Source organism: Lygodium microphyllum, chromosome 20, assembly GCF_053477565.2.
Source record: "Lygodium microphyllum isolate KBCC chromosome 20, Lygodium_microphyllum_v1.1.10, whole genome shotgun sequence".
In the NCBI taxonomy this organism is placed as follows: domain Eukaryota; kingdom Viridiplantae; phylum Streptophyta; class Polypodiopsida; order Schizaeales; family Lygodiaceae; genus Lygodium; species Lygodium microphyllum.
The window spans coordinates 40,026,855-40,052,034 of NC_141154.1; positions in this window are offsets into that span (position 1 = coordinate 40,026,855).

The following is a 25,180-nucleotide window of genomic DNA, read 5'->3' on the forward strand; positions in this document are numbered from 1 at the left end:
GATATCTTGCTTACAAACATCCCATATGTGTCATGAGAATTCAACAGGTAGCTTGTTTGGACCAGGGGCCTTATGAGTCTTCATCTTTGTCACTTGAAACTCTAACTCCATGATTGAGAAAGGTTGAGAGATTAGGGTGACCATTTCAACTGTCACCTTGTACATGCATGGAGTGAGAATCTTTACCAAGTCCTCCCCATAACCATCTTGATAATGGGGTGGGGAGCCCACAATAGCCAATAGGTGGGAAGTGAAGGCATGAGAGATCAAAAACATCTTGATGGAGTACTCCATTAGAATCCCGAATCTCCACAATGGTTTCTTTCCTCTTCTTTGCCTTGAGAGCATGAAAAAAGATGACATGATTAGTTTCATTTTTGACTTTAAACTTGGCTCTTAGTTGTATTTTAAGACTCTTATTTCTGTGTCTTTTTAAGCTTTAATGTTAACTTCAACATCTTGTAAGGGGCAAACCAAAATGCAATCATCAGTGTAAAGAGTAAGAGCAACAAGTAGAGTAGGGTGACAATGATGGGTATTAGCCATATGACTCCTCCTAGCCTGAGCTCTAAATCTACAATAGTTCTTGGAGAGATAGAGGCATTGATGTAGTTAGTGATTCGCTCGAAGGGGTGTCTATGTTGCTTGTTGGCCTTAAACCAAGCAACCTTTACTTGGCCTAGATACTCACTCCTTTTTCCCAAGGAAGGAAGAGCATCAATGTTGCTAGTGGCAATGATCCAGAAGATCACCTTCAAGGGAATATGATCATATTCACACACCTTTGAGACATGCTTATTTTGGGGAGAGGATCTAGCCACCAAGCATCGTGATTGGCATATGCACAGTTCAAGTGAGTGGCCATCCAAGCCTTGTTCTTCTAATGATTGTGCCAAGTAAAGGTACATTGATTTGAGGGAGGGGAGATGTGCAATACATTGACCAATTTGTGAGAGACGCAAAGAAAGTTGCATGCAACTTTCTCCTCCTCAAACATGGTACTATTCCCATGCAATTTGTCAAGATCAGACCTTGTCATATTAAAGTCATGGATCATCAAGGTAGGGCATGATACCATCAAATTCTCCAATACTTTCACTTGGTGGCTCCATGCAAGGAAGAGTTCGAAGCATAGATTAAGATGATATCAATGCTTTCTTGGGTGATATCAATTGTGCATACCAAGAAATGTCCCTCATCATCCTTGAACTTTGACCTTAGTTTTCCACTTGTCCTTGGTCAGCATAAGCATGCCACCTTTCCCACGCATTTGTAGCCACAAAACATACATAACCTAGGTAAACATCATTAGGCTAGTCACACCATCCTCGAGTTTGATCTCTTGAAGGGCTATCACATTGCACCTCCTTGCCTAAGTAGTGCCATGTATGTTGACTTTTTGATAGGAGAACAAACTCCCCTAACATTCCAAGATAAGAGAGAAAACTTAACAACTAATGTCATAGAAAAGTTTAGCACCTTCATCCATCTTTTCAAGAGCTATGTAGATGTTCCTCATTAGGACCAAAAACACTTCAAAAAAGGTACTTGTAAGAAAATAATTAAGTTGCTAATTAGTTGAGATTTTGGAAGAATGAAACCGTCAAATTTGGTTGCTCAAATGTCATTAATGAGAGAATATTTAATTCATTGAAGGGGTCAGCCATTAATTGCCCCTCATCTTTTAATTTATGTCAGGGTCACCTTTCGATTTTTTTTGTCTTGAAACTTAGGAGGATTTGTATTTTGGAGATATGCCCACCAAAATCGCATTCGTCTACTCCCGCTCTTCTTTTCACACACCAACCACTATTTCGCCATTCTCTTCTTTGTGCTCACTTTCTTATCATCGTGAGATTCATTTGTGGTTGATTTGCTAAAATGTTTAGCAATACCTCTATAAGTAATACAGATGCGAGTACATGCAAGTGCAAACTTACCATCCAGCTAGATCCAATTTATTCATCTTGGAGAAGTATACATCGTCCAGTGCTAACAGATGACATGGAGGCTAACAGATTGTGAACTCAAGGAAAGAAACATATAGATTTGTGGGTGGATGGAAATATTTATCCTAAGGATCCTTCCAAAGGTAAACCTCCTAATTTTTTAAATATTCATGACTACATAAGACATGCTGGGAAAGGTTATAACATGATGCTTGGCTATTGTACGAGGTTATGCTCTGCATCTTGCATATACATGGCTCAAATGAACGAAATGAGAAAATCATTATTAATTGCACAGACAAGCATTTCTGAGCTTACAAATAAGATTGACATTTCAGAAAATGCTAATAAGTCATTACAAGACAAGCTGGCACACTTAAAGGAAACTCCAACAGGATTCAGAGAGAGGAAGACTTAATAGCCTTATTTAATCAAGCTGAATTTCTCAATCAATTAAAATTGCCAACCCCATCAACCACCACCAACATTTCTTCACTTTAAGACTTAATAATGTTTGGAATAATGTTGGCAATTTTAATGTGGAATGGCACATCAATGCTAACTTAAAAACTATCAAATGTATGCTTGGAATATGTAATGGGGCAAATGCAAAATATCCTTGTATTTATTGCATGAAAAGTGTTGGGTCTAAAGATTGCAGCAACTTGTGCCTTGCAAGAAGACCCCCAACTAGAGATTCTATAGATTTGAGTAAATTTAAAAACAAAGAATATATATGGGATCCCATTCTTTCAATTCCTCTTAGAAATGTTCATATATGTACTTCGCATGTAGAGATTAGAATAATTGACAAACTTCTCACATTGCATCTCGACTATACATACTCGATTAAGCCCTTTTCTTTATCGGATGAGTGTATTGAAAAATGTGAGGCATTACTCTCCGAAATGAGTTTTCATGGAGGTCAAGTTCACTTAAGAAAAGATCCAACACTTTTAGGAAAAATAAGAGATGTCTTGGTTGATATCTCAATGGGAGGCTCAAAAGCTAGATGCTTTTTAAGAAACCATACATGAAAACAAGTGAGCATTACTTGGGAGCATTGGAGAGAGCTGTGTGAGATAACGATAAACATTGTAAGCACACCATGACTTGCTTTTCTAAGGATGGAGGTTTGCAGACACCTCGATGTCTTTTTAAGGCTCCTCAAGCAACAAAAGACAACCTACACATATCTATAAGACTTCAAATGCTTGATCACAATTCTTGTTCAAGCAATAAAGGAGGCATGGGGAGAAAAGAATATCACATTTTATTTTGTAATAGAGAATATTTAATCTAAGTTTTCTTTGATAGAATATTCAATGGCGTAAAATGATTGTTACTTTTGTAGCATATTCTTCATATCCATAGGCATTTCTTTGTGGAGGAGCAAGGCCCCCTAGCAACTTATAGCAGCCAAGGTATGGAAAAATCTCACTATCAAGCACATAGAAGTTTTTTTCGAAGCATAAGAGATAGAGGAGAAGTTATAAAAAGCAATGCTCTTGAGGAGCTATTGAATTGGTTTTTTCGATGACATCTTTAAAGAATGAATACTAAAGATGACAATGAAACTTCAGAATTCATAGTATTTTTCAAGATAGAAAAGTACAAAGCTAGCTCTCAAGAGCCTTACATCTTCCTTCTCCTCAGGGATCTTTCCTTTGCAATGTAGAATTTTTCTTCTCTTGTAGCCAACTATTGATTTTATATTAGTTCGATTTTTTGCCAAGGCATGAGATGAGAGGGCCAAAAAGTATTTTGCTCTAGAAGTAGAGAAACCAAGACCATAACAAAAAATCCTAATTGTTGCAGTCTTTTCCAAAAACATCATCTTGTGCGCATTATACTGTAACCTAGAGAAACCGAGTAGCCTTGTAAGTGCCTTAATACATAGTATAGGTCATGTTGCTTCCTAAGAGAAGATGTTATGGAATACCAAGAAAACATAGTGATCAATCCTTGCCAAGTAGTGGCCAAGTGCAACATCTTTGAATGAACTAGTACAAGCTCTTGACCCTTTTCCCCATCCTAAGAAGTTATCAAAATCTTCAATCTCCAACTGCAAAAAAGATAAATGTCAAATGAAAGTTGAAATCAAACATATTAGTGTATCTTACAAAATTGGAGATAATAGTACCAATTGATTTTCATCATTTTCTAGCTTAGATTCCATATATTAATTGATGATTGTGCCTCATTGGTATCTTGCAATTCTTTAACATACTTTGACTCCTCTCTTCCAAAATTGGAAATTCCAAGTCGGTCCTGAAGGTGGTTGAACTTCTCATCAGTAATCTCCAACTCTTTTTTAGCATTCTTTGCCTCGTTGAAACAAAGAGAAAGGGCATCCCCTGCATCAATAAACTTTTCATGTGTAATTTTAGTTTCCAGTTTAAGTAACTCTTCTTTTGATTCATTTTCGATATCAACAATGCCATTTGCAACATCAAAAGGATTTGCAATGATCGCTAAACAATAATCCTCCCTAAGATTGAAGAGCCTTTGGATGTCTGATAGTAGTATGTATTCCTCGTCCTTAATAGGGAAAGTTGGAAGAGAAGGAACAATATAGAAAAAAGAGGAGTCACATAAAATATCTACATTTACATGGTTTTCTTCAATTATGGTCTCATCTTTGAATTGGGCAACATCTAGTTTGTTAGCAATATATGCTTCTTGGTGGGGGTCCATACATTCCTTTGCACCCTTCTCATTTGCCACCTCATCCAAAAGCCAAAAGCTAGAACATTTTGGTTCCTTCAATTGTTGTTCATCAGATTTGATAGGATATTTAACAAGAGTATACACAATGAATGCATTTGCTTTTGACATAAGCCTGCATTTCCTAGAATGAGCATAAAAAAACAAATTTGGTGCACAAACCTGACAAGAGAATGAGATCCACGCTTCCTTGTGAACAATGCCTTCTTTGAAGGTGAGCTCCCAATAGGTATATGAACATATTCCTTTGCATCCTTTTCAACCAGAGGAAAGGCAATACTTTTAAGCTTAGCAAACTTCTCCACAAATTTTTTTTTTGGGTAAGAATTCAAGACATGGTCAATATCCTAGTTAGGGATGAAAATATCCTTTGCAGTTCCATAGTAAGATAACTCCATGCCATTCTGAATAAGAAAGTCTAAGAGCCTTTATGAGGGAGAAACCTTTGTGATTTGAGACAATCCAAGAACCCTTAGTGATGACTTACTTTTGATTGGAGACTTCTTAGGCATTCCCACGCTGCTGAGTAAGGAGAAGAAGTAGTGGGAATTTCAGAAGAAAAGGTAGGACAACCGGCACCCCTTGACCACCATGAAGACAATCTTCTTCTTTTCCTCTTTGGAGTGACCACATCTTGGGAGCCTACAAACTCTTTTGGTTCAAACATTGAAAGATGCACGATACGACGCAAATAGACAAAGCCGACTACATGGAGAATGCATGCTTGCTTCATACCTTTGAATGCTAATACGATGCGAAAACAAACTTCACTTCGTATCGTGATTCCTACAACAACTGAAATGAAATAGCATCGAAAATAGCACATGAACTAAAAAATAACTTAAGAGGACTAAACAATTTGAGTGAAAAATTTTGTTAAAAAAGAAAAAAAAACCTTATAACATGTATTTATAGACAATGGGAAGGATTTGCCATATGGATGCATGCGGCAAACTCTAGCCAATAATATAGTGCCATGTGTCACGTGCCACACAAGTATATAAGACCGATCCTAGGTTACATGGCTCATTTTAGACATCCACCATACGACGCAAACTACAACCCCTCCCAGATTACCTCTCTTTCCTTTTGTGCCGTTTTTGCTTTACTTTTGCATGTGCCGTATCCGCTCCTTAGGATACAAAGCAAGAGAACCTCCCACAAGGCTTATACCGAGTTTTTCCATGATACCGAGTGAGAGACACTAATTCCAAGGTAAAAATATTGTGGGTTGCATTGTATCAATCTTTTAATCCTCACGTCTTTCTTGCATTTTCTTTTTCATATTTGCAATCATGTTGCGGCACAAATAAGTCTTGAATCAAGTCATAGTGCCATTGATTCTCGCACCAAATCTATTGTGGTCCATGATACAATGTGAATAGGTCTTCGGCATGATCATGGTTCGTTCCTCTCATGCTATATTTATAGTCCACGACATGGCATGCATATGTCTTTCATTGGATCATGGTTTGCTCATCTCGCACCATATCTATTGGTCCACAATACGGCATGAATAGACCCTTCACGAGATCACACTTCCCCCTTAATGCACAATATCTTACCCTATGTGGTTTGTATTTTTTGATTGATCTTCCTTTCATTTTCTAGTAGGTGATGGAAAGGACAAAGTAGAAAACAAGGAAGATCTATATAGACAACAAGGATAGTGAGGAAGAGGCAAGGCCATTAGTAGTTCCAAAAGCTTTCCATCTTGAGATCCCTCCTACCCTTGGGTTTTCCTTAGTCTCTTGCGGTGCAATCAAAGCAATCAAGTGCTGCAAAGACTTTGTGTTCTCATCTTGCCCATGGCAAGCTCCATGTTGTTAATAACCAACCCTGTGATCTTGCTGGATAGTCCTCTCCTACAACTACCACCAAGTTTCCAACCTCCCTTAGAGCACTTGTTCAACAAACAAAGCAACCTCCCTGGACCCTCTTTTGCTCATGGAAAAGAGCCTTCCAAGCCTAAGAGAAAGAGAAGGTCTAGGTTTTATTATGTTTAGAAGTGTTTTATTGAGATAAGGAAGGCATAGAGAGCTAGACATCATGTCATTCCAAAGATAACTTTTATCAGAGTTGTCAAGGACATTTATGATAGATTATCAAGGGTCTCCACCAAAATTGGCATGCACAAGAAATGGTAGCTTGCAACCATCCTTTGTCTTCAAAAGGCAGCTGAAGACTTTGTTATTGACTTTATGAATGATGCTTACATTGCTACTACTCATGCTCATAGGGTGACCTTGATGAACAAGGATTTTAGCATGGTTAGTAGAATCAAGTAGTTATTGAGGCTGTAATATCCCCCCCCCATTCCATACGAACACCCCTCTCCCCTAAAATTAAATGAATCCCCCCCCTTTGTCGTCACCCCGATGACAGGTGGCGGGGGGGGGGGGGGGGGAAGGGAAAGGAGGACGATGATGCCACGAACGATGTGGGAGAAGAAGAACTGGCCGATGACGAGGAAGGGAGTGAAGTTAACGAGGAGGAAGGGAAGTTGGCGATGATGACGACAGGAAGGGAGGAAGCCATTAACAACAAGGGAGAGGTCACAGGTAGTCTGACAGGTGGTGGTGGATGGATATCACCATGACCACTCCATGTTTCCCCCTTCGCAAACGCCTATAAAACCCCCTCCCCCACATGCGACATTACCTCTTGCCCCCCTTGTTGCTGGAGAGAGAGAGAGAGAGAGAGAGAGAGAGAGAGAGAGAGAGAGAGAGAGAGAGAGAGAGAGAGAGAGAGAGAGAGAGAGAGAGAGAGAGAGAGAGAGGAGAAAAGAAGAAGAAGAAGAGATAGAGAGAGGAGAAGAAGAAGAAGAAGAAGAAGAAGAAGAAGAAGAAGAAGAAGAAGAAGAAGAAGAAGAAGAGGGAGAGAGAGAGAGAGACTCTCCGAGGGATCCCATTTCTCTTCCCCTCTGAAGAGGGTGGGCGTCCTTTTTCCCCTTTGGTTGTGGATCACTATACCTTCTTCCGCAAGATTATTGTCCACTCGCAAGCCTAATTCTTTCCCTCAGTTAGCCCCGCTAATCGAGTACAAGGCGTGGAAGTCCTGTGCGAAGCATGTCTAAAAGAGAAGAGATTGGGGATGGCACCCAAGCGAAAATTGTTGCACCCAGATGGCAATCCTACAACGAAAGCTATCCAACTATGGCACCGGTCGTAAGTGACGTATTTCCAAATTGATGAATGTTTGCTTTGATTTTTGCATGAAGTATGTTAGGCCCCATACTATGTTACACGAGAATAGGCCCTCAAAAAGGATAATTTTATTTCATGTATTCGAAGTTGGAGTTTGCAAAGTGCATCTAGATGCTATGTGATAAATCCATACGTAGCATGAACGACATACAAGGTTACAAGGTGTTGTTGACTCTCTTTCTCTGGAAAATAATAGTTATGTATTTTACCACACTGAAAATATGTTGAGCTTGCACGCTTGACAAATCACATGGTAAGTAATGTATCCTAGAGGTAATGTAATCTCGAAACTCTAATGCATAGTTAACACAAGCAACGATCATAAGGATTAGAATTAAGATGCCTTGAGACCCGTCCAATAGCGACTATGTTTATCAATCATATTCGGGGGTTGGGCTAGATGCAACAACAATCTAGGGCAAGTGAAGAGCTCAAGGATTAGGAAATCCTATGTTGAAGGAAAGACCGATGCTTTTATACTTGTTGGGAAGAAGGTTGGGTTATCGACCAATGTAAGTGACTACTAGATCTTATGTCTTGTACAATGTTTGAAACCCTAACATATGCCATAACCAAAAGAAGGGCGTGTTAAGTAAATTTTACATAGAACCGCTCTGATCCCAAGGGGGAGAGCAAATACGCGATGGAAAGGTTATCACGACTATTCCTGCAATGTTTGGAAAATGATACCATTGTTTTGTTGATTGATTAAATAATGTTCTAAATGCTTTTGCATTAAATTGATTGTTGGATGTGATTTGGATGATTATTCCAAGTGCTTGTGCTTGATGGCAAATGCATTGTAGGGGTTTGTGAGGACAAGTTGCCATGGGAAATAAAGGAATGTTTTCTTCGATGATGATACTAGGCTGATTGCCTTGATTGTGCTTGATTCTTAATTGGATTAATTAAGGAAGTATATTTTGCGCAAGTGGATCATCTCCAAGGTCACGCCGCGTTTCAACTCGAGAGGGCACTGCTCGACTCACGGGCCGAAGGTCAGTGGTGAAAAGGCCAACCACGGAATCATATTATCAAGCAAGAACAAAATACTTTAGACACACAAGACATGGAGGTGAAAGATACAAAGAAAATAGTTTATTAGAGGTCTTTCAATGGTTCTATACAGAAAAATTTGGCACAAATTTAAGCTCAAAGACACAACTGCATCATGTAATACATCATCTTTGGCAAGGACTATATCCATTGTTACCCAAAGAAGAAAAGAGGGATATTTAAACTCTTGTGCAAAAGCAAAGATATTCAGAATGGTTATAAACTAGACAAAGAGATGGAAAAAGATGGGTTTCAAGAAACCCTTAACATCTTTTAGTCTGACTCTGTTGTAGAAGAGTCTTTAGTTTCAGGGAATTCACTAGGTCCTCTAAAGGAATCTTTTGTTTCATCCCACTCGATGAGACCTCTACATTTCAAGAACTCTTGTTTCCTATAACCTAGAAGGAGCTTCAAATTCTTGACATCTCCTACATGGGAGAGCAAATAAGAGGCAAGAACTCCAAATTATCTTGCCCTAGATCCACTGTATCCAGGAATGAAGCCAAAAACTCTTATAGCTTCTTCCTTCTCCACCAAAATTATCTTCTCTGAACCTCTATTGAAAGATTGGGATCCAATCACCTTGGAGATAGCTTTCAAAGCCATTATTGGTAAGCTTGGAGAGCTTGACAACCTGCTATGATAAATTACAACTGTTTGATTATTTAAGCTTCTAATATAATGACCAAGGCCTTGACTTTTGCCAAGCTTCAATGGCCTTGAGCCCTTGGCTCTTCCAAGAAAGTTGTCTGCATCTTCAATTTCTATCTACACAATAAACCACAATAGTATAAGATGTTAGTAGATAAATATCCAATAATATTTGTCTATAATGCATAACATACTCTAATATAAATCACAATAGATATCTTAGGATTATATTTCATACCTTAGGGTTTTCATCTTCTTCAAGAAGACTATTGTCATATAGATTTATTGAACTTTTTGGTTTCTCCTCTAATGGAGACTCTAGTTACGCTTCATACCCCATGTTATCAATACCAAGTCTCTGTTGAATTTGTAAGTACTCTTCCTTTGTAGGTATCCCCCCTTTTCATATTCCATGATCTGATTAATATGAGAATGCAAGGCTACAGAGTTGTCTTGAAAATTCTCTCCCTCAACATCAAGAGTTGCTAGCAATTCCTCTTCTTAACCTATAAATAATGAGCTTTAGACCATTTCGTGAAATAGTTAGTAGCCACAATGATATAATGCTTTCGTGTTGTAGATAAAAGATGCGCAGGTCCAACAAAATCCATGCTCCACTTTTCAAAAGGGAAAAGTCATTAGAATGGGATTAAGTGACCTCTTATGATTTTCCCTAATGTCATGTCTCCAAGATATATAATGATGCTTTACATAGTCAAAAACATCTTGAAAAACCATTGGCCACCAATATCTAACACATAAAGCTGTCTAGGCAGTAAATTGTCCAACAAAATGATCCCCACATGATGCTAAATCATAGCATTCCTCTAAAATGAATGGTATCTTATAAGGTACCACACAATGGCAATAAACCTCATCCATATCCTTTCTATACGAGATACCAGCTAATTAATGTGAAAAGTGAAGTGCTTGTTGCTTGACCTTTCTCTTTTTGGACTTAAAAAGAGTTTCCACCAGGTTTCCCATGGATAGGTAATGCATAATAGATTCATACCACAATGGGATTGAGGCTACATCAATCTTACATAGATTCTTGTAGTCATTAAAATCAACCCACTCTTCCTTAGGCTCACCAAAATCTACGAGACATTTGACAACTCCCTGCAATTTTGGTGGCTTCCTTCAAATCTCCTAGTCAAACTCTTACAAAGAGATTAACCAATTGGCTAGGCAGTTAGGGTGTTGAAGGTTGTTTAATAATAGGTGTAACCCCTCAACCTTGGTGAAAAACACTACCTTCTCATAAACAATATAATGTTTAAACTTCTCGGTGACAAATACCATAGCCAAATAGATCTTCTCTAGATAGCTATAATAAAACTTTGAAAAACCTAAATTTTGGATTGCAAAAGCAATTGAATAATAAAGATGTGCCTTCCAATTCTAGGATAGGCAATGACTTATGTTATGCATTGTTGCAACTGTGAAGACATAGAAATCTCACCCCTCTTGGGGGATTTTAACAATAGCATTTTTGATAATTCCACCTTAACATCCTCAAATTTTATTTTACATGGTTTTGTGCATTCAAAAACATGGCTATGGGACGAGATTTTCTAGAGGCAATGAGCGCTTAGCCAAGGTATTAATGAACTGGCAATAATAGGCCATAGATGAAATAAAGCTGTGAACATCACGAGGACTAGTAGGTGGGCTCATGGTCACAATAACAACTACCTTTTCAAGATTGGTAGCAATGCCAACCACACTCACAACATGACCCAATAATAAATCATAAGGCACCCAAATATACACTTCTGAGGATTTAATACTATATAGTACTCATGGCAATGCTATAACACTTTCGAAGAACAATGATTTGTTTATCACTGATCATGGCAACCCCCAAGTTGTCTATAAAAACCTTAAGATCTTCATGGGAGATATCATCAAATGTATTGTCAAACATCCTTTGCAAAAGACATCTTGTGAGTAACCATTTACAAGGACCCAAGCACATTACATAACCCAAAATCCATGACATGGTATGCAAAGGTACCAAAGACTATAATGAATATCATTTTTAACTTATCTTCCTCAACTATGATGATATGATTGTAACGTGCAAAGTAATCGATGAAGGAGTATATATCTCTCCTAGCCAACAATTGATCTAAAATATGATGATATGATTGTAACGTGCAAAGTAATCGATGAAGGAGTATATATCTCTCCTAGCCAACAATTGATCTAAAATATGATCGATAAAGGGCACAAAATAATAGTCCTTTATTATCTGCTTATTTAGCTCCTTAAAATCTATGAATATGAGGGTATGATTATTATTCTTCTTCCTTATTGGCAATTGATGAGCACCATTTAGTGTGTTCAACAAGAAAGATTGGACCCACCATCCTCAAATGCATCAATTTCTTAAAAAGAGGCTCTCTCAACTCAGAAGGCATGTCTAACCTTTTGCCTCATAGGCTTGCTGCCCTCTTTCAATAGGATTGTATGCATGGCAACAGTAGGATGAATCCCCTTCAATTCATCATAACTCCATGTAAATACATATTTAAGCTCTTGTAGGAGTGCCACATAGTCCATACGCTCATTATCAATATGTGATGCCAAGCTTGATCGAGCAGTGACCATCAAGAGTCTCGAGATCCAATTCTGCCAAGCTTGATCGAGCAGGGACCATCAAGAGTCTCGAGATTCAATTCTATCACATCGACATCACAAATCCAATCTTTTACTTTGATTGGCTCATTCAAACATACTTGGTACAATTCTTCTATGGTGGGACCCTCATCAGAATCACTATAGCTTGAGGCTCCAATGGTAGAGGTTCCCTCAATAGCCTCCAATTCTATAATAGAAGGTAATACCTTCTCATTCAATGGGCACTCAAGGTAGGCATCCAAGATCGTTCTTTTAAACCCATGCCTAAAAATTAGCCAACCAATTGGGATATCCAGCAAGCAATTTGAATGTAAGATCCAAGGCTATCCAAACAATAGGTGGTAGCTTGGTCTTCCAATGAATCGAATAACATAGAAGTCAAGAATATACTCAAGAATATACTCAATATGTGCTATGATCACATGCACTTGAGACGCCATTTCTTTTGGTTGTCTCTAACTATCATCAATCACTTTTAGGATAGTACCCTAGGGAAATTTTTTTCCACATGCTCCCATCATTCATTGCCCACTCAATTGAAAAGCTCCATAACATAATCCATAAATATGATTTTGTTAAATTCCTTGTGAATGCTAGGTGAAAAGTGGATTAGTTGTAATAAGTTCACAACCAATTTTACTTCCTGTAAAGCATTCGCTAAATCAAACTCTCAAAAGTTTACTATTGCTTTATTCTCTTTCCACACCATTCATTCTTTTGGCTTATTCTCTTTCCACACCATTCATTCTTTTGGCTTACTAATAGCCTTAATAGTCTCCTTTTCTTTTGCTTTGCATTTACTTTTAACTACAAGTTCCTCTAAAATATCCTCATGTTTAAGAGAACTTGTGTTAGTATTTATTGTTGAGATGGCAAGCTCAACACTTGCGGACATTGATGATGGACCGCCTCGTTAGATGGGTCCGCATGTCTACACTTAGCATGTTGGTGGTCATTATGATACTCACATGGCCACTGACTTATCACTTATTATATTTATTTTGTTACACCTACCTACAGTTGGCAAAGACATAGTGCTAGTCGATTAGTGTAGTCGGTAATGCACTGTTTGACTTAGTATGCCACTTTTCTTTATGTTGTATCTTATCTATACTTTGTGTACATTGTATAGTGTGTGGAAGAAAAAGAAGAAACTAGCAAGAAAACGTTTTGGCCTCCATCTCTCTTCCTGTGTTCTTGAGTGAGCTTCCTCTTGTGTATACAGAGTGTGTTTGGCGCCACAGCTCAAGCAAATCCCCCCACCATGCGATTCTTGACATGGTATCAGAGCCATGCCACTGAGAGAGGCTGATTTTGAAGGCTGAAGTGAAGGAGAAGAAGCAAGGTTCGAGCAAGCAAGCAAATGGGTAAGAAGCTCTCCCATTCTTCCACTCTCTCTCTTGGATAGTGCTTGTGGAGGCACCGGAAGCAGGGTCGAGCAAAAATCTCAGATTGCTGTGAGATTTGGTGTGCGAGCATACCATTGTATATCCTGCAAATTAGCCCTTTGGGGCTTTCCCACAGTTATTTTGGGCGTTTGAGGCCATTTCAGGCCCTTTTTTAGAGCCACAAGGTTGTGGACAGTAATTTCAGGATACACTGTGATTTCAATTGTATTGACCGAAAGTGGGTGCACAGGTTACAGATTGCGAATTTGTAATTTTTGAGGTGTTTGCAAGAAGCAAACTAAGGTTTATTTGCAAACAGGTTGCAGATTACCTACTCTGTTGAGCAATTAGTGAAAAAGGTTGCTTGGTGTATTATTGTGCATGTGTTGTGGAAGATTGCAGAAGACTAGCTTGTTGTGTTATATCCTTGTTTGTGATAATGGCAGAGAACAGTGGAAATCCCATTATTGAGAAGCTCGACAAGAACAACTACCCTTCATGGAAGTTCCGTGTGACGAACTTCCTTATTGGAAAGGGCCTTTATGAGTTTGTCTCAGGTGAAGAAAAGGAGCCAGAGCTGGGTATCCCTCCGACTGCAAATGAGTTAAAAGCATGGAAAGAGTGGAATGCGAAAGACAAAAAGGTGATGTACTAGCTATCTGTAGTAATTGATAATACTATGCTGGGACATATCAGGAATGCAAAAACTTCACATGCAGCTTGGACAATTTTTGAGAGCATGTTTTCAGTAAATACAAAGGCACAAAAGATTCAACTCAAGCAAGAGTTGAATGCCTTGAAGAAAGGAAAAATGTCTGTCAATGAGTATGTATTGAAGGTGAGGAGCATTGCAGATGCTTTAGCAGTGATTGATGCAATGCCAAATGATGATGATTTGGTTTCATCCACTCTGAGTGGCCTTAACAATGAGAAGGCATGGAAATCATTTGTTACTTCAGTATATGTACAGAAGCCATTTCTAGATTTTGATGAGCTGATCTCTCTCATGATTATTGAAGAGATCAATATGCAGGGTGATTCGTTTGAAAGAAATTGTGAACAAGTCCAAGCATTTTAATCGAGTTCAAGAAGGGGACGTGGTAGATCCTCTTCGAGAGGCCGTAGTATGGGATATGCTGGCGATAACCAACAAAATAGGTTCAATCAATAGTTTGGTGAAATGCAGGTTTTTGGAGGCAGAGGAAACTTTAGAGGTAGGGGGAGCTCTAGAGGAAGAGGTGGATGGCAGAATAGAGGTTCTGGAAATTCTGCTATTGTTTGCCATTATTGTGGCAAAACAGGCCATATTGCAGCCCATTGCTATGCAAAGAAGGATGATATTTGCAGTGGTAAATTGCAGCAAGGAAACTATGCATCGTCTTCAGGACATAATGAAGAAAAAAATGAGCGTTTGTTTGTTATGCAGCATATGATGAATGCAGTTACAGGAAAGGGGAGACATGATGATGTATGGTATGTTGTTTCAGGTGCATCTAATCATATGACCAGTCATGTTGAATGGTTTGGAGAGATGCAGGACTTACAAAACCCATGTTATGTGCAGACGGGTGATGATTTATGCCACCCAATTTCACACATTGGAAAGGTTCCCTTGTCCTTGTATGATGGCCAGACAAAGAGTCTGATAGATGTATTACATGTGCCATCAATTACAAAGAATCTAGTATCTGTTGGCCAAATGGTAGAGTAGGGGTTGCAGGTCCGATTCAATACAAAAGATTGTTTTGTAGAAGACTTTAATGATAAGTGCAGGTTGGTCGCAAAAGGAAGTAGAGTTGGCCGAATGTTCACTTTAGATGCTAGAATTCCTGCAATGGATGCTGCTATGTATGCTAAAGGAAAACGAGTAGTTGCAAATCTTGAAATATGGCATAAACATATTGGACGTGCAAATGTGCAAATGCTAAAATTAATGCAATCCAGAGGATTGGTTACAGGGTTGTCTTCTTTTAGAGTTGCAGAATTGCATAAAGTCTGTGAAGCATGCCAGTTTGGTAAGCAGGCAAGACAACTCTTCTCGCATGATAGAGAAGTGAGCAGAAACATACTTGATGTAGTACATACAGATGTCTGGGGGCCTACACAGAATGTATCTATTGGTGGCAGCAAATACTTTGTCACATTTATTGATGACTATTCAAGGAAGCTATGGGTATACTTCATGAAGGAAAAGAGTGATGTGCTTGAGCACTTCAAATCTTTTAAGGCAGCTGTTGAAACAGAAATAGGCTTAAAATGAAGTGCTTGAGATCAGATGGAGGGGGAGAGTACCTCTCTAATGAGTTCAGTGGCTTCTTGAGGACTCATGGGATAAAGAGGAAATTTACTTGCAGGTATATCCCACAGCAAAATGATGTTGCAGAAAGAAAAAATAGGCATATTGCAGAAGTTGCACGGGCATTAATGGCTGAAAATAATATGCCCAAACATTTTTGGTTTGAGGCTGTCCATACTACTGTTTACATTATGAACAGAACTCCCACAACTGCAGTTCATGGGATGACTCCTGAAGAATGCTTTACTGGCAAGAAGCCTGATGTATCGCACTTGAAGGTATTTGGCTGTGTTGCATACGTTCATGTGCCAGATGAGCTACGGAAGTAGCTTAATCCAAAGGCAGAAAAATGTATTTTTATTGGATACTCTTTAGAGCAGAAAGGGTATCCCTATTATAACCCTGTCATAGGTGAGTTCAAAGTGAGCAGGGATGTTATCTTTGATGAGATGGGAAGTTGGTATACACCTGCTGGTGATGTTGTAGATGATGATAATGATCAGGATAGCTATGTGCAGAAAGATAAACAAGAATCACGGAGTCTTAGTAGACCAGAAACATCATATGGTACTACACCTACAGTGAGCCCCTAGTTTGGGAGACTAAGGAGTAGCCCCACATCTTCAAGTGGATCTATAAGTGTTGCATGGAAGGACAAAAGAAAGAAGAAAGTGCTGGATGGTAATGATGCATCTACCAGTCATTTGGGATTGGATGGAGATTCTAGTGGTTCGGAGAGTTTGGATGATGAGCTTGGCATTCCTTCAATCAGGACGCCAGGTGTACAGAGAGCTCATAGTAATGTAAAGGCTCCATTGAGTGATCCGGTGGTACGCAGATCTAGCAGGGTCAGATACCCTATTAAAAGATTTGGTTTTGAAGGTTATGCAGCTCACCATTATGCTTATATGGTGAAACTATTTGAGGATGTTGAGCCCACTTGTTTTGAGGATGCTGTTGGTCATGCTCATTGGAATGCATCAATGGATGAGGAGATGGCTGTATTAGAAGCTAACAAGACTTGGGATTTGGTACCCTTGCCTAAGGGTAAGAAAGCTATTGGATATAAGTGGGTTTACAAAGTCAAGCATAATGTAGATGGCTCCATTACCAAGTATAAGGCTAGACTAGTTGCAAAAGGCTATGCTCAAACATATGGCATAGATTATGAAGAGACATTCAGTCCAGTTGCTAGGATGGCAACTATTAGGTGTGTGATTGCCTTGGCAGCAGCCAAAGGTTGGAGTTTGCAGCAAATGGATGTTAAGAATGCCTTCTTGCATGGTGAATTGCAAGAAAAAGTGTACATGGAGCAGCCAACAGGTTATGAGGATTTAGAGCATCCTACATATGTGTGCAGGTTAAAGAAGGCGCTCTATGGGCTCAAGCAAGCACCTAGAGCATGGTCTGACAAGATTGGAGAGTATCTTGTCAAGATTGGATTTTATATTTATGATGCTGATCACTCACTTTATGTGAGAAAGGGAGATGCAGGTTTGGTCATCATAGTCATCTATGTGGATGACTTGATTATTACAGGTGATAGTGACAATGGGATTGCTGAAGTTGACTTCTTGAAGAAGAAGTTTGAGATGAAAGATTTGGGTGAGCTGAGATACTTTCTTGGTATTTAGGTGATCAGATGTGATGATGGTATATGGCTGTCCCAAAGGCAGTATGGCTTGGATATGTTATCCAAGTATGGTATGACAGCATGTAAGCCTCTTTTAGTACCATTGGAGCAAAATGTGAAGTTGAGTGCTGATGTTGGGGATGAGATAGAAGACTCTACTATGTTCAGGAGGATAGTAGGGAGTTTGATTTACATGACTATCACAAGGCCAGACTTGAGCTATGCTGTTGGCCTTATTAGTCAGTTTATGTAGATGCCTAGAAAGCCTCATTTGGATGCAGTTAGACGTATATTGAGGTATGTGAAGTCCACTTTACATTATGGACTTTTTTATGAGGTAGGTAAGGATGTACATGTCTTTGGATACACAGATGCAGATTGGGTTGGTAGCATGTCAGATAGAAGATCTACAAGTGGATTCATGTTTTCCCTTGGTAGTGTAGTAGTTACATGGAGCAGCAATAAAGCAACCTACTGTTGCTTTATCGAGTACGAAGGCTGAGTATAGAGGTGCTGCTATGGCAGCATGTGAGGTGGTATGGCTGCAAAAGTTATTAGCTGATTTGGATGTGCAGGGAGATGGTCCAGTTGTCATTCATTGTGACAACATGAGCAGCATACAGCTAGCTAGGAATCCAGTGTTCCATGCTAGGACAAAACACATTGAGGTGCACTACCACTTTGTGAGAGAGAAGGTACTTGCAGGAGAGATTGACTTGGTATATGTCAGCACACATGATCAGATAGCTGACATTTTCACAAAGGCATTAGGTGCAGAGAAGCTTCAAAAGTTCCAAAGCTTACTTGGAGTTGCAGAGATAGAGTTGAGTTTGAGGGGGAGTGTTGAGATGGCAATCTCAACAGGTGCGGACATTGATGATGGACCGCCTGGCTAGATGAGTCCACACGTCTACACTTAGCACGTTGGTGGTCATTATGATACTCACATGGCCACTGACTTATCACTTATTATATTTAGTTTGTTACACCTACCTACAACTGGCAAAAACATAGCACCAATCGATTAGTGTTGTCGGTTATGCCCTGTTTGACTTAGTAGGCCACTTTCCTTTATGTTGTATCTTATCTATACTTTGTGCACATTGTATAGTGTGTGGAAGAAAAAGAAGAAACTAGCAAGAAAATGTTTTGGTCTCCATCTCTCTTCTTGTGTTCTTGAGTGAGCTTCCTCTTGTGTATACAGAGTGTGTTTGGCACAACATCTCAAGCAAATCCCCCCACCACGCAATTCTTGACATTTATGATCTTCTTATCAATCATACTAGGATTAGGATTAGCTTTGCTTATATTAGGGCCATCCTTTTGATTCTGTTTTATTTTTGACCACCCAGCTTTAGGTGTTACGGGTAAACTACCATCTTTGCATGAACTGGGACTACTCTTACTATGAGGGGCTATTAGCCCCCATATCTTTAAGGGATACATGACTAGTATGGTCCAATGATTATTTGCAAATAAATTCTATGCATTTTCTTAGCTATTCTTCATGTTGCTCTCATTGAAATCTAGAAGTCTCTAGCCTATGCTCATGTTCTTGCATTAATAGCTCTTTCTTTGCTTATCAGCAAAGAGTTTTACACTCAAGAACTACATCTTAGGTCCTTATGGAAATCTTAAAGACTCTTCACTAATGCACCACCTGTCGCAACCTAAAATAGGCAAGACAACGTCCTTCTCACACTCTAAGCTCACGCCGAACAACCAACCCCCATGGCCCTACAGCCATGAGTAATTGGCTATAGCTAGAAGGACTCTCTCTAAATACTAATACATTGTAGTCCAATTAACTAACTTCTTACCCTGAACTCCAAGGAAGAGTACCCAACATAAGGTGTCTAGTACACCATACATGTATGCCGTGGCCTCTAATCATAAGCATATTACTCGATTTGATCTAATAGTCATTGTCTTTTGCACAGATCCATACACTTTCTCAACTCAACATCACTTAGATCCCCTTGAATCCTTGTGACTAATCATGTTGAACCTTCCTCACATACTCTATTAATGTAAAATAAGTGCTATGTATCGGTGTGTTAGAATAATTCTTGTATGCATAAGTGAATGAAATATATCTAATCATTGTTAATGAAGAAGACAAAGTAAAAATGCATCAAACAATCTTTCCATATTTTTCCACGAACATGCTTTAACAATATGCAGCATTGCCACACAAACTGAAGGGCAATGAGTATCCAAACTCATGCTATTCTTGAGTAAATGTATCAAATTTTGATCCAATTCAACAATATTTATCAAAATTTTAACCATTTAGCACTCTTAGAATACAACAGATAGTGTTAGAATATCAAGCTCATACTATTCTCCTGTTAGTATGTATGACCGACATTAGTCTTGTCCAGCTGTATCAGCAAGTGTGGGACATTAAATAAGTCGATGGTCTTAGACCCAGTGTGAATGGTCCTACGGAACTTAGTACTATTGTATACACTTACCTTTTGTGTGTGGTTATGTGAGAATGAATGAATGAAGAAGATGAGAGCATGCTTGCTCCTCTCTCCGTCTATGTCTCTCTTTATCTTAACATGGTATCAGAGCCATCATGGATGGGCTCTTGAAGGCATGAAGCTGTGAGAAAGACCTACAGCTTGAAGACTCAGGGCAGTGGTTGAAGAGAAGTAGGCTGTCATTGTGCAGGCTGTCATTGTATCTGTGAAGGTATGCATTTTGCCATTTTGGGTTCTATGGTTCATGGCAGTGCTTGAGGCTTGATTAGAGCCTTCAGAAGACTCGGTTGAGCATGTAGAAGAAGATGACCTGCTGCTGTAAACTATCATGCTGATGGCGTGTTTGCGCCTGCTGTAAATGAAGGCTGTCTTGCTCCTACTGAAGACATAAATCACTACTTGAGTGATCCAGAGCTTGTATGCTTGCTTGGGAAGACATATTAATGATTTGACATGTCAATGCTTGGTCTGGAGTTGATAAATGAGCTGGAATACTGAAGTACAGATCTGAAATTGAAGACAGGTTGCTGTAAACTGAAACAAGGCAGCATACACTGATCACTCTTTGAAACATTGAAGCCATTTGATGAGCATTTTGAGCTCTATTGAAGTGAGGGTTCATTCAAGAAGCATATGTACTGAGTTTGATGCATTTGGATTGCATTTTACTGATAAAATATTCAGATTTGAAATTTTATGACAGGCTGAAAACTGTCATCATCATACACTCATTGACTTGAAGAAATACATGCCTTTTGTTACCTACAGGGAGTTGTATGGTACGGGATATGATTGTTGAATGCTATGAGCATTGAGATGAGCATTGAAGGCTCTTAAAAACTAAAATCTGAATCAGAGAACAAATGCTTTGACAGTGTATTGGCTGGTCATAAACAGTCCATGTACTTTTTGACATTACTTCTTGAAGACAGAGAGTCTGCGAATGCCCGTATGGTTATGTATTGATCCCTACACACAGTGGCATATGTATGAAGTGGCTTGAGGATCTCTTGGGCTGAAATGCATCTTGGTTTGACAGTTTATTGGCTGTATACAATCTATGAGCAGATTTATGTCACTTGTACTTGCTGGATATGCACTGTTTTGTGCCCGTATGACTATGTCTAGTTGCCTACATATACTAGCAAATGTCTGGGAAAGTTTGGAGCATGTATGACATGTTTTAAAGTGGTTTTTGATAGTAAATTCATTGCTGGTTACTGAAAAATTACAGGTTTCAGACTGCGTATTCTCTTTACTGTAATAAGCTTGCATGACACAGAGTTACAATACCTGCAAAGTCTATGTATTGATTGATGTACCTACGGGTTATACCACATGTTTGTGGATATTTTTGAGGTTGTAAAGGGCTGAAATACCCTAGTTTTTTGCAGAGAATAGTTGCAGAAAACTGTCATAAACAGTCAAGGACTGAGGTTGGTCAGAGTGACTTGTTGGCTTGCAGGAAGTCAGGCAGTGACTAAATAGTGTCTAGTACAACATGGCAAATGATGCAGAAAGGACTGACAACATAACCTAGATAGTGGGGGAAAAGCTTGACAGTAACAATTATGCCATATGGAAGTTCCGCATGGAGAACTTCTTAATAGGGAAAGGCTATTGGGAGTTGGTGACTGGAGCGGAAGCTGAACCTGAGCTCCTAGATCGACCTACGGCTGATCAGAGACGAGATTACACCGAGCTTGGACAGAAAGAGCTTGTAGAGTCTTGCACTGGCTCTGTTTATGTATCTCATATGCCATGGTAATGCAGATAATGAACTGCAGCTCTCCTAAGGATGCATGGGACATTTTGGTCAAGTATTATGGCACAACCACAAGTGCCAGGAAGATACAGTTGAAGCAGAAGTTCAACAACATGGAGAGGAAGAGCAGATCTATACAGGATTATGTCACGGAGGTTAATACCCTTACATATTAGTTGGCATATGCTGGTTCACAGGTTGAAGATGAAGACATGGTTGCTGTGACCTTGAACGGCTTGGGGCCTGAGTATAAGTCTTTTGACACTTCTGTGTCTGTGCAGGCTGAAATGCCTGATTTCAATGAGCTGGTTGCATTGCTTATCCATGAAGAGGTTAAGCTTGGTTTGGCTATAGGATCTAGTAGTTCTAAAAACAAGGATGCAATTTTCTATTCCAATCAACGTGGTCGTGGAAACCGTGGTAGAGGCTATGGATTTGGTAGAGGAGGCTAGCAAAATGCATCCTATGGCAATAACAATCAGTAGATATCGAATGCAAGAGGTAGTGGAAACTTTAGAGGCAAGGGGGGATCTAGCCCTCGAGGTAGAGGCTCCTGGCAACAGCAGTGTCCATCTGACAATCTGAACAAGGATAAGGATTGTCATTATTGCGGAAAGTATGGGCATATTGCCAAGGACTGCTGGAAGAAGCAGGGCAATCAGAAAGGCAAACAACATAGGCATTTTGCTACATCTAGTCAGGCAGATGATACTTCAGGAGATAGATTGTTTGCCATGCAGTATGTAAAAGACAGAGTTGCTGAAAAATCCATTGATGATGCAGTTTGGTATATTGATTCAGGGGCATCGAACCATATGACTCCTCATGGTGATTGGTTCACTGATATGGTGGCTGAAAAAAATGGCTATGTCTGTATAGGTGATGACATGCAACACAGCATTGAGCATAAAGGCAAAGTGCCTCTTGTGGTTCATGATGGCAAAAATAAAAATTTTCATGATGTATTGCATGTTCCTTCGATTACGAAGAACCTACTGTCTGTTGGTTAGATGATGGAGTAGAACTTGCAGGTTAGATTCAACAAGCATGGTTGCTTTATTGAAGAGTTTGGTAATGGATGCAAGTTAATAGCTCGTGGTCACAGGAATGGCAGAATGTTTACTCTTGATGCTACCTTGCCAGAGCTGAATCCAGCCATGTTTGCCCATGGTTCTGGCACTATCAGAGACTTGGAAATTTGGCACAAGAGAGTGGGGCATGTAAATTTGCAAGAGCTGCAAATTATGCAAAAAAAACAACTTGTTACAGGTTTACCCAAGTTCCAATATTCGGACATTGGTCATGTATGTGATGCTTGCCAGTTTGGTAAGCAGTCAAGGTTGCCATTTGTCAAGCATGTAAGCCAGAGTACACATCCGTTGTAGTTAGTGCACTCTGATGTTTGGGGGCCAGCCCATAATGCATCCATGGGAAGCTCGAAGTATTATGTTACATTCATTGATGATTACAGTCGCTATACTTGGGTTTACATTCTGAAGACAAAGGATGAGGTGTTTGCTATTTTTCAGCAGTTTAAAAAGTAGGTTGAAAAGGAATTTGACTGTTATATCTCTTGCTTGACGTCAGATAGCAGTGGGAAGTTTGTGTTAAATGAGTTTGACAACTTTCTGGCTAAAAATGGCATATGTAGGTAGCTTACCTGCAGCTACACTCCCTAGCAAAATGGGGTAGCTGAAAGGAAGGACAGGGTCTTGATGGAAGTTGCTTCTGCCATGATGAATGAGAAGAAGATGCCACTCTATTATTGGGCTGAGGCTGTTATGACATCCATGTATAACTTGAATCGGACTCCCACTGCAGGTACTCATGAGATGACACCGTTTGAGAAGCTGTATGGCTATAAGCCGGATGTAAGTCACTTTAAAGTCTTTGGCTGTCTTGCTTATGTGCATATTCCAGATGAAAAAAGGAAGAAGCTGGATCCAAAAGCGCATAAGTGTGTCTTCATTGGATATTCACAAGAGAAGAAGGCATACAAATGCTATGATCCCTCTATCAAGGAGACCTTGGTGAGCAGGGATGTTATTTTTGATGAGATGGGTTCTTGGTATGTATCACCGGAAACAGTGCCATCGGATATGCCTTCCACTCATGTATCTACAGTTGATATGCAGTAGAGCACTGCTACAGTATCTCCATGGACAGGGAGATTGAGGAACTCACCGTCCACTGACACCAGTATGTCAGTGAGGGGGAGATATGATGTCGCAAAAAAAGGAAAAGAGAAAGTTACTAAGGATGTATCTGGGATGATGACACCTAGTAGGATGACTTCTGGATATGAGTCTACTAACACTTTAGACAGTGAACTTGGTATTCCGACTGTCTATACGCCTGGCGCAAGGCAGAGCAGGTACATTCCGCCTCATGAGAGAGGGGAATCGAGCAGTGCACCACAGCTTAGACGCTCACTGAGGGTTAGATACCCTGTTGACAGGTTGACATATAGTGGCTACACTGCAAAGCATTATGCTTACATGACAAAAGTGATGGAGATCAAAGAACCAGGTACATATGCTGAAGCAGTGGAAAATGAGAATTAGTGTGCAGCTATGGATGAAGAAATGAATGCCTTGGCTGAAAATAAGACATGGGATCTTGTGCCACTGCCTGAAGGAAAAAAGACCATTGGTTGAATGGTTCTACAAAATCAAAAGCAAGTCAGATGGTAGTGTGGAAAGGTACAAAGCCAGGCTGGTTGCTAAGGGGTATGCGCAATAGTATGGACTTGATTATGAGGAAACATTCAGCCCTATTGCCAAAATGGCAACCATACGCACTGTGATTGCTTTGGCTGCTGCTAGAGGATGGAAATTATAGCAAATGGACGTTGAGAATGCATTTCTTAACGGTGACTTAGCAGAGGATGTCTATATGGTTTAGCTAGAAGGATATGTTCACCCTGATTTTCAACATTATGTATGCAAGCTGAAAAAGGCACTGTATGGGCTGAAGCAGGCTCCGAGAGCTTGGCATGCTAGGATCAGTAACTACTTGCAGAGGTTGGGTTTTATTGCTGGTAGGGCTGATCACAGCCTATTTACAAAGAAGACCGACAGTGGCTTGGCAGTGCTAGTCATATATGTTGATGATTTGATAATCACTGGTGATGATGACTTGGGCATACATCATGTAATGAAGATGCTGAAATCTGAATTTGACATGAAAGATCCAGGTGAATTGAAATACTTTTTGGGTATTGAGGTAATCAAGGCTGAAAATGGTTTATGGGCTGATGCAGAAAAATTATGCCATGGAAATGCTGAAGAAGTATGGCATGGCTGAATGCAAACCATTGGATACACCCCTTGATCAGAATGTCAAGCTGGACATTAGCACTGAAGCTGAAATTC